This window comes from Petaurus breviceps, unplaced genomic scaffold (assembly GCF_028583685.1).
Source record: "Petaurus breviceps papuanus isolate PSGF00001 unplaced genomic scaffold, PetGlider_PUasm1.0 90734, whole genome shotgun sequence".
Lineage (NCBI taxonomy): Eukaryota > Metazoa > Chordata > Mammalia > Diprotodontia > Petauridae > Petaurus > Petaurus breviceps.
This window is the reverse complement of record NW_027187327.1, coordinates 8,909,171-8,923,641: the sequence shown is the minus strand read 5'-3', so window position 1 is coordinate 8,923,641 and position 14,471 is coordinate 8,909,171.

Here is a 14,471-nt window from a genome sequence, read left to right as displayed (position 1 = left end):
TCTATCTATCTATCTATCTATCTATCTATCTATCTATCTATCTATCTCTAGCCCCATTCTCTTCCCTGAGTTGCAGTCCCACATCATCAACTGAGTGTTGTATATTTTAAACTAGAGATTATGGACATATTTCTAACATATGGCCAAAACAGAATTCATTATCTTCTCTCTCATTCCCACCCCTTTCAAATTTCTCTATTTTTGTTGAAGGTACTTGTATCAACAATGCAACATTCACAATGCCTACATCAACTATAAATATGCTGATGTGGTTATCAATCACAAAATATACCAGGCTCTCTATATGGGGGATAAAACTAGACCATTTATTAAAATACCAGAAATCTGAGTCCCAAAACCAAAAAGTCAAAGCCATCACAATAGTTATGAAGTTGCCACACATAGTCATTGTAGTAAACACCCACATTCTCAGGCCTTCAAAACAGAACAGGCTACCTCAGGCAAAGGTCCTCCTCTCCCCACTCACAACAACTGCTCAGCATCCAGGAAGCAAGCTCCCAGAAGCTCCAGCCCCCTGCAGTTCTGGTCCCTGGCAGTTCTCAGCAAGAGTCCTTAGCAGAAATTCTGGCTGGCTCAAAAAGGGGTTTGCAGCTTCGCCTCCACCTCGGCCGCTACTGCTACTGCTACTGCTCTACTGCTGCTGCCGCCACTGCTGCCAGTCACTACAGGAACTCCAGCTTGGCTTCTGCTTCCCCTTGCTCCACCCCTTCCTGCTATGTCAGCAAGTCCAACAGGGAATGGAAGATCTTTATTTTTTTTTTTAGGCAGAAATATCATGGAAGATCTCTAAATCCTATAACCCTTACAGTACTTCTGTTATTTCAGTCCTCCAGGCTTATAAGCTTGATATTATCCTTGAGTGTTCACTCTTCTTTAACCATGACACTTCTCCTTATATCCAACCTCCTTTCTCTCTTTCTATAGCCATCACCTTCACTCAAACTCTCTTAAAATCTCAACTAGACTATTGCAATAGCCTTCTGATTGGTGTTCCTGCCTCAAGTCTTTTTGCACTTCAATCCATCCTGTATGCTGCTCTCAGTGTCTTAGTGATTGTTACGATGTTACGTTGCCATGTCTTGTTAATCCATTCAATTATCTTCATTGGCTCCCTATTGCCTCAAAAATCATAAGATCTTTCACAACCCAATCTGTTTTTTCAACCTCATTGTACATTGTTTTTCTTTTGTTCTCTGATCTAGTTAAATTGACCTCTCAGTTCTTCATGACATGAAGCTCCAACCTCCTTCCATGTGTCTTTACAATTGCTATCCCCCATGCCTGGAATGAAGCCTTTCCTTAACCCCAGCTCAGAGAACTGCCTAGAAGACACAACTCAAGTATCACCTTCTACATAAAACTTTTTCTAATATCTCCCCCAATTGTTATTTCCTTTTCTACCTACCTTCTGTTTAACTACTATGTATTTATTCTCTTTACATTTATTTTGTTTGTACTCATTTATGTACTTCTCTTTTTTCCCTATTAGAATATAAGGTCATTGATATAATAAGAATTGTTTCATCTTTTTTTATTTGAAGCCCTAGTGTCTAGCACTGTCTTGGGCATGTAGTAGATACTTAGTAAGTTCTTGTTGGTTGCTTGATTCTTCTTCAAAATCCCCTTAAAGATATTCTTAAAAATAATATCCCTAACAAATGTACTCACTTCAGTACTTCAAAATAGCTATGATTTTATTAGAGAAGCCATTCTGGAACAGGCCCTTTGAATCCTTAGTAGGTGCTTTTCTTACATTGGCAAAAGACCAATAAATTCTATTTACTTCAAATGTCTATTATTCTCCAGAGTTTGTACTAGATTCTAGTGATACAAAGACAAAACCCAAACTGCCATTCTCTGGTAATGAGCCTCTCTGAAATTAGGTTGGTTGGGTGGTTTTTGGACCAAAGAACACACTATCATGGGACTTGTACCTGGAAACTTTTCAGCATGTGTGGTGCCAGTTAATTTCTTTTCAGGTCCCATGCAGATGTACTGGAATCAGAGTCTAGTGGAGGGAAATAAGATGGAGCCAGAAGAAATCATTATGCTCTTAAAATTAGGCATGCAAATATAAGAATAGAAACTCTGAAGAACTGCTATTTTGAGAAAAGGAAAAAAAATACAGAAAATGTATTTTAAGATTTCATTTAAGTATAAATGGCCACCTGATAATGTGTAGTATCTAGAACTAGTCACCACTCCCTGATTTGAAGCTTCAAATGATGCTTCCCATCTGTCATAGCTCTACTCTGGAAGTTCAGTCTTCATTCTCAGGGTCTTGGGAGGATAGATATATAGTGAGAAGACATCTTATAGATCATCAAGTCTTTACGTCTTTTTTTACAGGAGAGAAAAAATGGAGCCTGAAGAAGCAAAGCCAGTAAGTTGAGGCAAAATGACTACAAATGGTGGAGCTGGGACTTGAACCCAGGCAGTTCTGATTTAATATCCAATGCTCATTAGACTGTCACAGCAATCAATGTGTCTAAAACTTTTTTCCTCCTGGAATTGCTCCCAACATCCTCCTAGGACCCCAGTTAAATTCTGCACACACTCGTGTGTGTGTGTGTGTGTGTATGTGTGTTGTTTATAAGAGTTGTTAAATGGTGTTATCAATGTTATTAGTTTATGCAATGCTAAGGGAAAGAATAATATAGTAGATAGAGGACTGGCCTTAGTGACAAGTGCCCCCATGACATGTATTGATTGAATCTGAGCAAATCATTTATCCTGAAAGGGAACTCTCTAAAACCGTGTTACCAAAGAGTTGCAAATCTCCAATTGTAAAGGGAGTAACCAGGAGTTAAAATAGCTGAGTGGTGCAGTGGGTAGAGCACCAGGCCTGGAAGACCTGCATTCAAATCTGACCTCAGACTTACTAGCTGTGTGACCCTGGAAAAGTTATTTAACCCTGTTTGCCTCAGTTTCCTCATCTGTAATATGAACTAGAGAAGGAATGGCAAACCACTCTGGTACCTTTGCCAAGAAAATCTAGAATCCCAAAGGGGTCACAAAGAGTCAGACTGGTTGAAATGATTGAACAACAAACCTAGGAATTTCCGTATAGCAATGAAATCACAGGTCTGGATCCATCCCTTCAACACCCCACTCCCTGAAAGAAAAAAAAATCTGCTTGTGATAAAAGTTCACATGATTGGGTTTTATAGTGAATGTCAGTCTTGTTCATTAAGAGCTGAGAATTTTCACTATAATGAAACAGTATTTAGTGCTTTATATTTAAAAACTAGAGGCAATGTGGTGGGGTAGAAACAGAGCCAACCTCGGAGTCAAAAATGTATAGGCTGAGTTCTGGCCTGACGTGGCAGACTGTGTGACTCCAAGAAATTCACTTATTTCAGTGTCCTGGTGTCCTTACTGTCTCTCTGAGACTTTTAACTGAATATTTATATATGGACCTACAGAAAAAATTTTCTTATACAAGAATTCCCTTTACCAATGAGATATCCCTGTCCCACATCACTCAATCAAAAGGTGTGTAAGATTAATGTACATTAGGTGTCCTTCACAAATCTGTCCTTAGAAACTTACTGTGTGACCGTGGGCAAGTTACTGAACCTCTGTTTCAGTTTCTTCAACTGTAAAATGGAGATTAGTTATGAGGATCAAATGAGATATATCATTTAGCACAGTGCCTGACACACAGTATGTTTTTCATAAATGCATGTTCCCTTCCCTCCTCACAAAATTGGGATGGAATAGTCTGTTGCCTAGGGATTTCTTCTGGACAACTTTCATTAACTATAAACATTTTTCCAAAACCTCCAAATAGTAGTATAGGAACTAACTACAAAGGGCAGATATATAAAGGACAGCTAGGTAGTACAGTAGATACAGCACTGGGCCTGGAGTCAGAAAGACCAGAGTTCAAATCTCACCTCAGACACTTAGTAGAGTTATGTGACCTTGGGAAAAGCCACTTAACCTCTGACTGTCTAAAACTGGAAAAAAAGATGGCAGACCACTCCAGTACCGTGTTTCCCCGATAATAAGACCTATCCCGAAAATAAGCCCTCCCCTTACTGTGTAAGATTCCTCTAAAATAAGCCCTACCCCAAAAATAAGCCCTATTGAGATTGCTACTGTAGTGAAGGTGATCCCCTGCGCTACACGCTACATTATGGTACCCTCTGTATGCACTGTCCCCCCCCCCCGTGAAACGCACGCCATGCTCCGAGCTGCATCCAATCAGAGCTGCAGCAGTGAGCGCGTCATCCTGTTCTTTATTGAATTCATTATTGAATAAAGGTACATTTTTTTGTTCACATTTACCTGTTTATTAAAATTGCTGTCAATGTTCATTAAAATAAGCCCTCCCCTGAAAATAAGCCCTCTGGTGTTTTTCTGTCCAAAAAAAAATAATAAGACAGTGTCTTATTATTGGGGAAACACGGTATCTGACAAGAAATCCTCATGGACAATATAAAAATGCTAAAAAGGCATGAAATCAGAAGATGAGTTCTTTAGGCTCAAGGGCATGCATGCTATTATGGTTTACAGGGTCACAAAAATTCAGAGATGACTGAACAACAAAAAGCTAACCTCTCTTGTTTGGAATATGCATTTACCTGGTGGTAGTTTTAGAAGAGTGATACTAATGTGGAGAACTGGATACCTCCTTACACTCAGAGTCAGGAAGATCTGGTGGGCCCTTTTCTCAAAGACTTAGTGACCCTAAGTAAGGCACTTAACCTTTCAGCCTCTTTCCTCATCTATAAAAGGAGTGGTTTGGATTCGATGACATTTAAGGCCCTTCCCAGCTCGAAAGCTATGATTCCATAAATGTAGATGACAATCACAAGATTTTTGTGTTACAACTGTTTAAATCCTATGGTGATACAGCCATTGGAAAAATATTTTCAAATAGTTTGAGAACAGAATATCAGCAACCGATAAGACTTTTCTTCAGTAAGATCCAAAGAAGCTCTATTTTTTCTTCTTTCCTTTATCTTTCCCTAATAGATCCACTTTCTAGACCCATATTTCTTGGGTTTGTTGAAATGTAAGTGATCTAAAGAATGAAGGGACCTTCACAATCATCATATGCAACTTACTGGATAGAGAGAAAAGTCAGAGAAGTTGAAGTGCCTTGCATAGTGCAAGGCAGAATATGCATTTGATCCTAGTTTCTCTGACTCCTAATCCAGTTTTCTCTTGACTCTTTCTTCTTGAGTCTGTTTTCACAGTTTTTGAAAAAGGGGTTTGAAAACACCAACAACCTAGAACAAAATAGCAAATGTGTAGTTGTAGAGGTCCAAGAGGGAATATTACTATGCAAGGACTAATTGGCAATGGTAAAAAAATTTCAAAAATTCATAACTTAGTTGATATATTCAGCTTCAGGTTTACTGACGATTAGAAAAGAGTTGAAATAAATTTATTTTAAGAAGAAACAACTAAGCAAAAAGAATCTCATTATGTACAGGGCAGCTAGGTGGCTCAGTGAATAGAGCACCGACCTTGGAGTCAGGAGGACCTGAGTTTAAACCTGGCCTCAGATACTTAATACAAAAACTAGGCATATTACCTTGGGCAAGTCACTTACTCCAATTGCCCTCCAAAAAAAATAAATAAAAAAGGATCTTATTGTGTGATCTAACAGAGATACAAATCATAACTTTTTTAAAGGAAATATGTTCCACATTTTTCCAAAGTGTGCCTCATTTGCCACTGGTTTCCACGCCCCATATCATTGATATAAACAAACTGCATAAATCTTGAGAATTCTAAAATGGGAGAAAACACCAGGGAAAGTGGACTGTCAATCTCCTTTATCTCACTATTGAAAAAAAATAATTTGTGGAATAAAACAAACATTTACATAACATATTATAATAAAGAAGATAATTGTGTAAGAAACTACAGATCTATTATGTACAACTTGCTATTCCTTTTTAATATATAATAAAGTTATGTACATTTTTTTCTTCCCATCCCCACCCTAGAGATGGCTACCATTAGAAACAAATAGGTAAAATTTTTCTATAAATACTTCTATTTATCAGTTCTTTCTTTGGAAGCAGATAGAAGTTTTCTTCATATGTCCTTTATAGTTAATTTGGATATTTATAATAGTCAAAATGACTTATTTGCTCAAAGTTGTTCTTAAAACAATATTGCTATAATAATGATATTAAAAAAAAAACTAAGGAAAGCTGAGCTGCTGTGGAGGAGGAGTATGAGCCCTTTCTTGAGTGGATGAAGGACAAAGCTCTTAAGGAGAAGATTGAAAAGTCTGTGATTTGCCGGCACCTGACAGAATCTCCCTGTGCTCTTGTGGCCGGCCAGTATGGCTGATCTGGCAACATAGGAAGGATCATGAAAACTCAAGCTTCACAGACAGGCATGGATATTTCTGCAAATTTCTATGCCAGTCAGAAGAAAACACTTAAAATTAATCCTAGACATCCACTGATCAAGGTCATGCTACAATAGGTTAAAGAAGATGAAGATGACAAAACCATTTTAGTCTTTACTGGTGTCCTATTTGAAACAGCAACACTAAGATACATTCTACAAACACCAAAATATACGGCAACAGGATTGAAAGGATGCTTGAATTTGAACATTGATCTTATGCAAAGGTGGAAGAAGATCCTGAAGAAGACCTGGAAGATGATATAACAGAAGACACTTCAGAAGATTCAAAACTAGAAGATGAAGAAATTGACATGGATGCAGAGGAAGAGGAAGAAACAAAGAAAAAATCTCCAAGTGGAAAAGATGAATTGTGACTCATATCATTAGAATCTACTGCATCTAGTGTAGAGAGAAAATTTAAATTAAAATTGTTCTGTATGGAGAGTGGCAGTTTTAGAAGAGTGATACTAGCGTGGAGAATTGGATACCTCCTTAGGTATCCAGTTTTTAGAGCTTTTTGCTTTTTTAACTCCTCAATGTAAAAATTTCAGCATTGTGGGTTACAGGAAAAAAAGTAGGTTTTTGTTTGCTCTAATTTTAGTTTTTTTTTAGGTGAAAAAAGTTTTAAACATTCCTTATGAATATGAATTTGTATTATTTAACTATTTGGCATAAAATCTTGCCATGTGTGAAAAATAATCCCCCACAAAAACAATCTTGCTGTTTCTTTCACTATTTTAAAAATGAGTTGTTGACCTCTTTGACTTCCATACCACCCATTTCCACCCTCCAATAGAGTTATAACTAAGTTTCTTATCAGGCTAGGAAATGTGAGAAACATCATGTTTGAATTATGAGGAGAAAAGTCTTTTTTAGATATGGGGAAATATGAAACCCTAAACTCAGCCAGCTTTTTCTTTTCTTTTTTTTTGTATTTTTAACTAAAAAGTTTACCAACTCTTTTTTTAAAATTTGTTCATTTATTGTTGCTTTCAGTATCTAAGTTATTGTTTTGACACCCATGGCGGGACTTTCTTACCATGATGAAATTACGTATTAGGAGCAAGAGCAGCAAGTAACAAGTAATGAGACAGTAGGATAATTCTACATATTTCCTCAACCCTTAGCAGCTTGCTTAAAGTCTTAGTGTTGTTTGTGGAGCAAAGTTCATGGTATCATAGAATCATAGTTTAGAGCTAGAAGGGATCCTGAAAGTTATCTACTCCAAATTCTCCATTAAAAAAAATACTTAGGGGGCGGCCAGGTGGCTCAGCGAGTAAGAGCACCAGCCTCAGAGTTGGGATGACCTGGGATCGAATCTGGGCTCAGATACTTAGCATCACACCCAGAAATAACTGGACGTGTAACCTTGAGCAAGTTACTTAACCCCAATTGTTTAAAAAAAATACTTAGTAATCCTCTTCTTTACATTGCTGTCACTTCTCAATCCTTTTTTTTCTATCCCAATAGACTCTACTATCTCAACACGGAAATATACAAAAAAAAAATAACCACATTGGCCATACCTACCAATGGATGCCTTAGTCTGTACCTACAGTCCACTACTTCTTGTGAGAGAAGTACATTACATTATTAGTTTGCTGAAGTTGGGGTTAGTGACTTCATTGATCATATTTCTATTGTTTTCCTACATTATTTTGCTTTATATTATTGTGGCCTTGGGTAAATTGTTTTCTTGCCAATTCCTTCATTTTACAGATAAGGAAATTAAGACCTAAAAAGTTTGTTCCTTCCCCAAAAGTAATTAGCAGAGCCAGGATTCAAACATATATCTTCTGACCTCAAATCTAGTACACTTTCCACTTGATCATTATAGGTTAACTTAGAATACCAGATCATGTCAACAAGGACTTGGTAGAGTTGTAGTTGTCATGCTGAATTGTCACTTAATATTTAATTCCTATTGTATAGGACAGAACCCTTGTTCTCAACCCTGTTTGTGATGACATTTTAATAAACATCATCTCTTCTTGCTTCTTTGATAGTTAGGAAAGTCACATTGTTTGTCTATAAGTGCTGTCCCCTCATTCTGTTCCATCCACTTTTGCTGCTTTGTCACATTGGGTAATGTCACAATCAGGAAATGGATGTAGTAACTGGCATTTTGGGGTAAGAAGCAAGATTGTTGTCAAAAACAGGTGATTTTACTTATTTCTCTCTGCCTGTGCACACACTGGAAAGTTTTCAAATCCTTTGGGGGGAAAATGCTTCAGGTGAAAGGTACAGCATAAATAAATACTGAGTTTCAGGAATGTGACATTGTTGAAGGCAGGAGGAAATAACAAGTCTCTTTGTGATGGATCAAAATTCTATTCAAATGCCAATATCTTGGTAAGGCTGAAGGTGGATAAGGAAATGTAGAAAAAAGAACATTGTCCTTTAATGGGTTTTTGTTACGATGCTATATATTTTCTAGCTACAGTGTGGAAGGAGCTTTTAAAGGCTTCTATGAGCTCAGTACTAAATCTCTTGAGCTAGGGCTGCCAATTGTGACAAATTATGTTCAATTATGGGACTACTGGCCACCAGAGACTGGGCTAAATTGGATTTGTTCTTGAATATTGGAGTCAGTGTTTGGTTAGGCCAACTGGCTACTACGGCACCTGAATGGTTGGGTTATATTTACTTTTGATGTGTAAGAGATGTACTTGCCAAATCCTTTAGATAAAAACATTTTATTTAAAAAGATACCTAAAGACACATACAAAAAAGATGCTCTAGGTGCAGACATTAACATGGATAAGGTTTGGATGCCTTCTTCTTAAAGATCATTAGTCACACTTATGAAATATAGGATTGTGAAGTAGATTAAAGAGCTGCCACAGCAGTTCAGAAGATGTGGGTTCAAGTCTGGACTTGGACACATGTTAGTTGTGTGGCTGTGGGCAAACCTTAGTCAACCTTTTAATATCCTAGACAATTCTAAGACTATAAGTAGAAGATGATCTGTACCAGTGGAAGGAGTTTGCCTAGTTGCAAAACTGATGGGAATTCACAGGTATGTACCAAAATGATAAAAAAAAAATAGACAACAACAAAAACACCTGAAGCAGTGATGCAACAGAAAACTTTACATATTGTATTATCAAGGAGTGAGTCAGTTCTCTGAGTTTCTCTTTTTTTAGAGGGCTGGTTTTACTTTTTGTTACCTGAAATTGTACATTTTGCCAAACATATAGAAGACTTTTTGACAACTAAAGTGGTACTGGGATGGAGTGGAAGGTTGCGGGGGGGAACATGTGGGTAAGTCAGCAGGAAATTGACATTTTGGCAGGTTTGGCTTCTAATCCTATCTGTGAAGCCAAAGATAGGATGACAGCCAAAACAGAATCCTGTTCAGATTTTTGCTGTTCCTGAAGGAAAGCTGATATTTCTCTGGACAGGCCTTCTTTGATGAGAGGAATATTTTTAACAGCACAGGGGCCCTCCTTTCTCTTCAGACATTTGGGCCTTGGTGATTACTTAAAGAGACACTTTTGTTGCCATGTTGACTAAAAATTTCTGAACCAGGAAGCAAAAGAGCTTAGAATTAGAACATACAACAAACATTTAGCATATTTTTGAGACATCTGACTAGGTGTTAAGAGATACAAAGGTGAAAATGGCCTTGTAGCTTCTGACAAAGTGCTTATAATGTAACATAGGAGACACAAGTAGGCATATAAGTGGTATACAGAGAGACTTCAATAAAAGTCAAAGGGAGAAAAACAAAAAGTGCCCAGAAAAATATGAGGATGGAATGATTCTTTTCAGTGAGGGAGTGGTTAATCTGGAAAGGTTTCTCGGAGGATTTGGCACCTGAGCTTGGCCTTGAAGGAAGAGAGCAATTCCAAAAGATGAAGATATGCAAAATGATTATATTCCAGGGATCATGAAAAACTTGTGCAAATACATGGAGGTGGCAGAGGGCAAAATGAAAATGGAAAATAGCTGTTAGACCAATTTGGTTGAAATATAAATTACATGGAGTGGAGCAGTGTGAACTAGAGCTAGAAAGATACTAGAATGTACCTTGACAAGCATTTAAAGGATAAATATGGAAGCCAGATTATTCCAATTAACCAAAGGATGCATGGGAAATGAAATCTACTTAAAAATTGGAATTAATTCTCAGAAAAGTATTATTTTTGACACATAGTCTTGGAATAGCATTATTTGTAAGTATAATATAACAGCTGCTATCTAATATAGCTACTGACTAGTCCCTGTTCTTCAACAACATTGCATAATATTCAGTTCTTTAAATATGTGAGTACTGCTATATATGTCCCATCCCTCACCCAAGTCTTTTCTTCTCTAGAATAAACATCTCCAATTCCTTCAACCAATCCAAAAGTTGCATATCTTCATCATTTTCTATCCTGATTGGTCATTATTCTCCAGCTGCCCCACTATTTCAGAAAGGTTCCAGTTATGATTCATTTTATTTCCTAATGTCTGCCTCTTTTCTCACCAACCATCTTGCCACCCTGAGCAGAGACCGTGCCTTGGTAGTTTTAAATCTTCTGTTCTGGGGCTATCCTGATTGATGACTTATCTTTACTCCTTCCAGTTCTGGAATCATGATCAAATCAACTCTGCAATGCCCCTGTGAATAATAGGTTGTTCTATAGTCTTATAGCCCTGTTCACTATCCTTGTAACATTATGGATCAAAATGTCCTTAGTGGTCACCACTTCTCTAAATATATTGTCTTAGGTTATGAGCTCCTGGAGAGCAGGAACTATCTTTGCTTTTGTATTCATAACCCCATGCTACCAGAGTCATTGGCCCATAATATTTTGTTTAACAAATATTCTAAAATTAAATAATTCCTATGAGGACCTCCCTTGCCATTGTCCTTCCTAAAATTGAGTACCCAAAACAGAACATAATACTCCAGATTTCCTCTGAGAAGGCCTGAATACAGTGGGACTATCACCTTTCCATATCCTGCTCCATGTTCAAGATAAGGAAGCCAATGATTGCTTTTCATTTTATTTTTGTATTTCTACTACATGAAATATTGAGGCTATTTATTAATTGTTTGTTGAATTAAATTGCAGTCAATCCAGTTGGTCAAACTTCTAAAAAATATTTTATGGCTTCCTTGTCATACTGTTGATTCAAATTGAGCTTATGATCCACTAAAAAGGGCAGCTAAGTGGTACAGTAGATAGAGTGCAGGGCTTGGAGTTAGGAAGACCTAAGTTCAAATCTGGCCTCAGATACCTACTGGCTGTGTGACTCTTTGCTTCTGTTTCTTCATCTATAAAATGCACTGGAGAAGGAAATAGTGAACTACTCCTATATCTTTGCCAAGAAAACTCCAAATGGAGTCATAAAGAGTTGGACATGACTGAAACAACTGAACATCAAAAAGTCTACTGAAATACCCCATTTCTTTTCTTTTTTTTTATGAGCAATCGGGGTTAAGTAACTTGTTCAAGGTTACATGGCCAGTTATTTCTGGGTGTGGTGCTAAGTGTTGGATCCCGGATTCGATTCCCAGGTCATCCCAACACTGGAGCTGGTGCTCTTACTCTCTGAGGTACCTGGCCACCCCTATCCATTTATTTTTTATAAAAACTGTTCTTTGGACATATTTCCCATGTGGCAATTGATTGTCAAAACAATTACAAAATTTTCTAATTATTTCTATTAAATTTAATTCATCTAACTATAAACCCACCTATGTTGTCCTCTAACCCACACAAGTTGTCCATGGTATTCACAAAAATCAAATCATAGGTCTAGAGTTGGGAGGACCTTAGAGACTATCTACTGCTGTCTCTTAACTTTTTTGTGTGTCATGGCCCACTTCGGCAGTCTGGTGAGACCTATGGATCTCATCCAAGAATAATGTTTCAAAATTAATGAAAGAAAATACATAGGGTTACAAAAGAAACCAATTATATTGAAATACAGTTATCAAAACAGTAAAAACAAAGGCAACTATTTTGTAGATCCCAATCCCTGATCTATTCCAACTTCTTTATTTTATAGATGAAGCACTGAGACTCAAGTCCCTTAAATCACTTGATTAAGAGTGATTCAAATCATTCAAATCACCTGCCCAAGGTCACATAGGTAATAAAAGAGATTTTTTTCAAATGCAATTTTTTTTGCTGAAATTTGTGTATATTTTATTATATCTTCCACTCTAATAGTGCCATTAAAAATGAAATGAGCCTCTAGTTTCTTTTCTCTTTGTTTTTTATTCTTGCTTGCTTCTTTTCATTGTCTTTGATTTTGGAAAAATCCCTTGACCTTTTTGGGCCTCAGCATTTTTTTTTAACAAAAAAACAAAGACATTGGATTAACTGCCTCTTAAAGTAATGCCAAGCTCAAAATCAATGAAAAAAAAAACTGTGCAGTAATTTTCCAACTACACCATCTATCTCTTATTACTATCTTTGAATTACTATTGTACTTTAAGTCTGTTTCATTCATTTGTTGCTTAACAGGAGGGGGGTGTGTTTTGAGTTGTTATTTACCTTTTTCTTTTTTACTTCTCCACCCCATTTCCCAGGTGAATGGCAAGTTATTTGATGGAAAAGATCAGATATCACACTTCCTTGTATCTCCCAGGCCTCGATTACATATCCTACAGATAATAGGCTCTTGGCAATGTTCCTAGATGGTAATAATCATGTTAACAGGTCAGAATTTCAATGAAGGCATTTACATTGTTTTCTTCCATGGAAGAAGTCACTTGAATATCTTGGGTCTCAGTTTCTTCATCAGTTAAATGGCAAGAAAACAATTTGTTCAATGATAAAAATCAAGCTACGTTTTTTAATTGACTTAATAGTGATCCTTTTTAAAATTGGGAAGGTGAACCAGAAGTTAATTCAAGGTCTTCTTTGGTCCTATTATTGAATAATTGTGTATTTTGTGACAAATAAAAAACAGAGTTTCTGGGTAATCAATAATCAATTTATTAATTAGGCTTGAATATAATCAATAAATTGATGGTCATTGATTTCTATCAGTAAATGCTTAAAAACCTTTGAAAAAGGAGGTGTCCTTGAGGGTAAAAATTGACTCTGATTGGTTAACAACTAATGATAGAATGAATATTATAGTGAGAGGTGGGCTTTTTTTTTAATGAGGACTTTAATCATGTCAGCTTTCCTAGATTATTCTGTTTCCAGCAATCTATAGAAAAGAATATATTCTCTACCCAGTCCTAATTGAGTTGAACAGTGGTGGGGTTACAGTAAGAATTCCACCTAGTTAAGATGGTCTGGGTGGGGTGAATTTTGGGGCAAGGTCAGAAATGTCCTTGAGAGACTGGACTTTGAATAAGAAAGCAAGACAGGGATCTTTGGGTCCTGTATATAAAATTGATTATAAATATAATAAAAATGATCATTTTTCTTAATTTGCAATATGCAAATAAATCTGAAACCCCATCAATATCCATATTCCCTAGAGGAAGAGAGGACATAGGTGCCTAGTCTTCAACACATGGGCCTACTTCTCTCCTGACTCTTTCCAGTGCTCTTTCCATTACACCACACTGTCTTAGCAAGTTTACAATTTGTTCCTTTCTCCCTTCATAATTCTCCCTAACTTAGACAAGAGCAAAGCAGATGAAAGAAAGAAAAAAAAAACAGATGAAAGAAAAAAAATACCTAGTTGTGAAATCTAAAATGTATGCTTTTGGTAAGGAAGACATCAAAAGAAAAAGAAAGTTATATAACAAATGTGTGAATAAATCAGTTTCTGCAAATTGAGTTAATTTGCTATCTTAAAAGCAGGCTAATTGTTTCCATTTACAAGCCCTAAGACAGCAGGTCTTTTCAGGGGAAAGGTCTTCACTATGCAAGGCAGAATGGAAGCTTTGGCTGACAATTTACTTGACTCCTAAAGGCCCTGTCACAAGGTGCACAGTTCCTGAAAAGTGTGCCTTCCTTACTGACACATTGCAGACATCTTCAAAAAACCCAAGAAGCTTCATATCCTAAAAAATTGATACTTGTGCTAATACGACTGCCTTTGAACAAAGACCTGTCTCATGCATGAAACAGCATATTGAGCAAGTTGGCTGATGGCTACAGTCT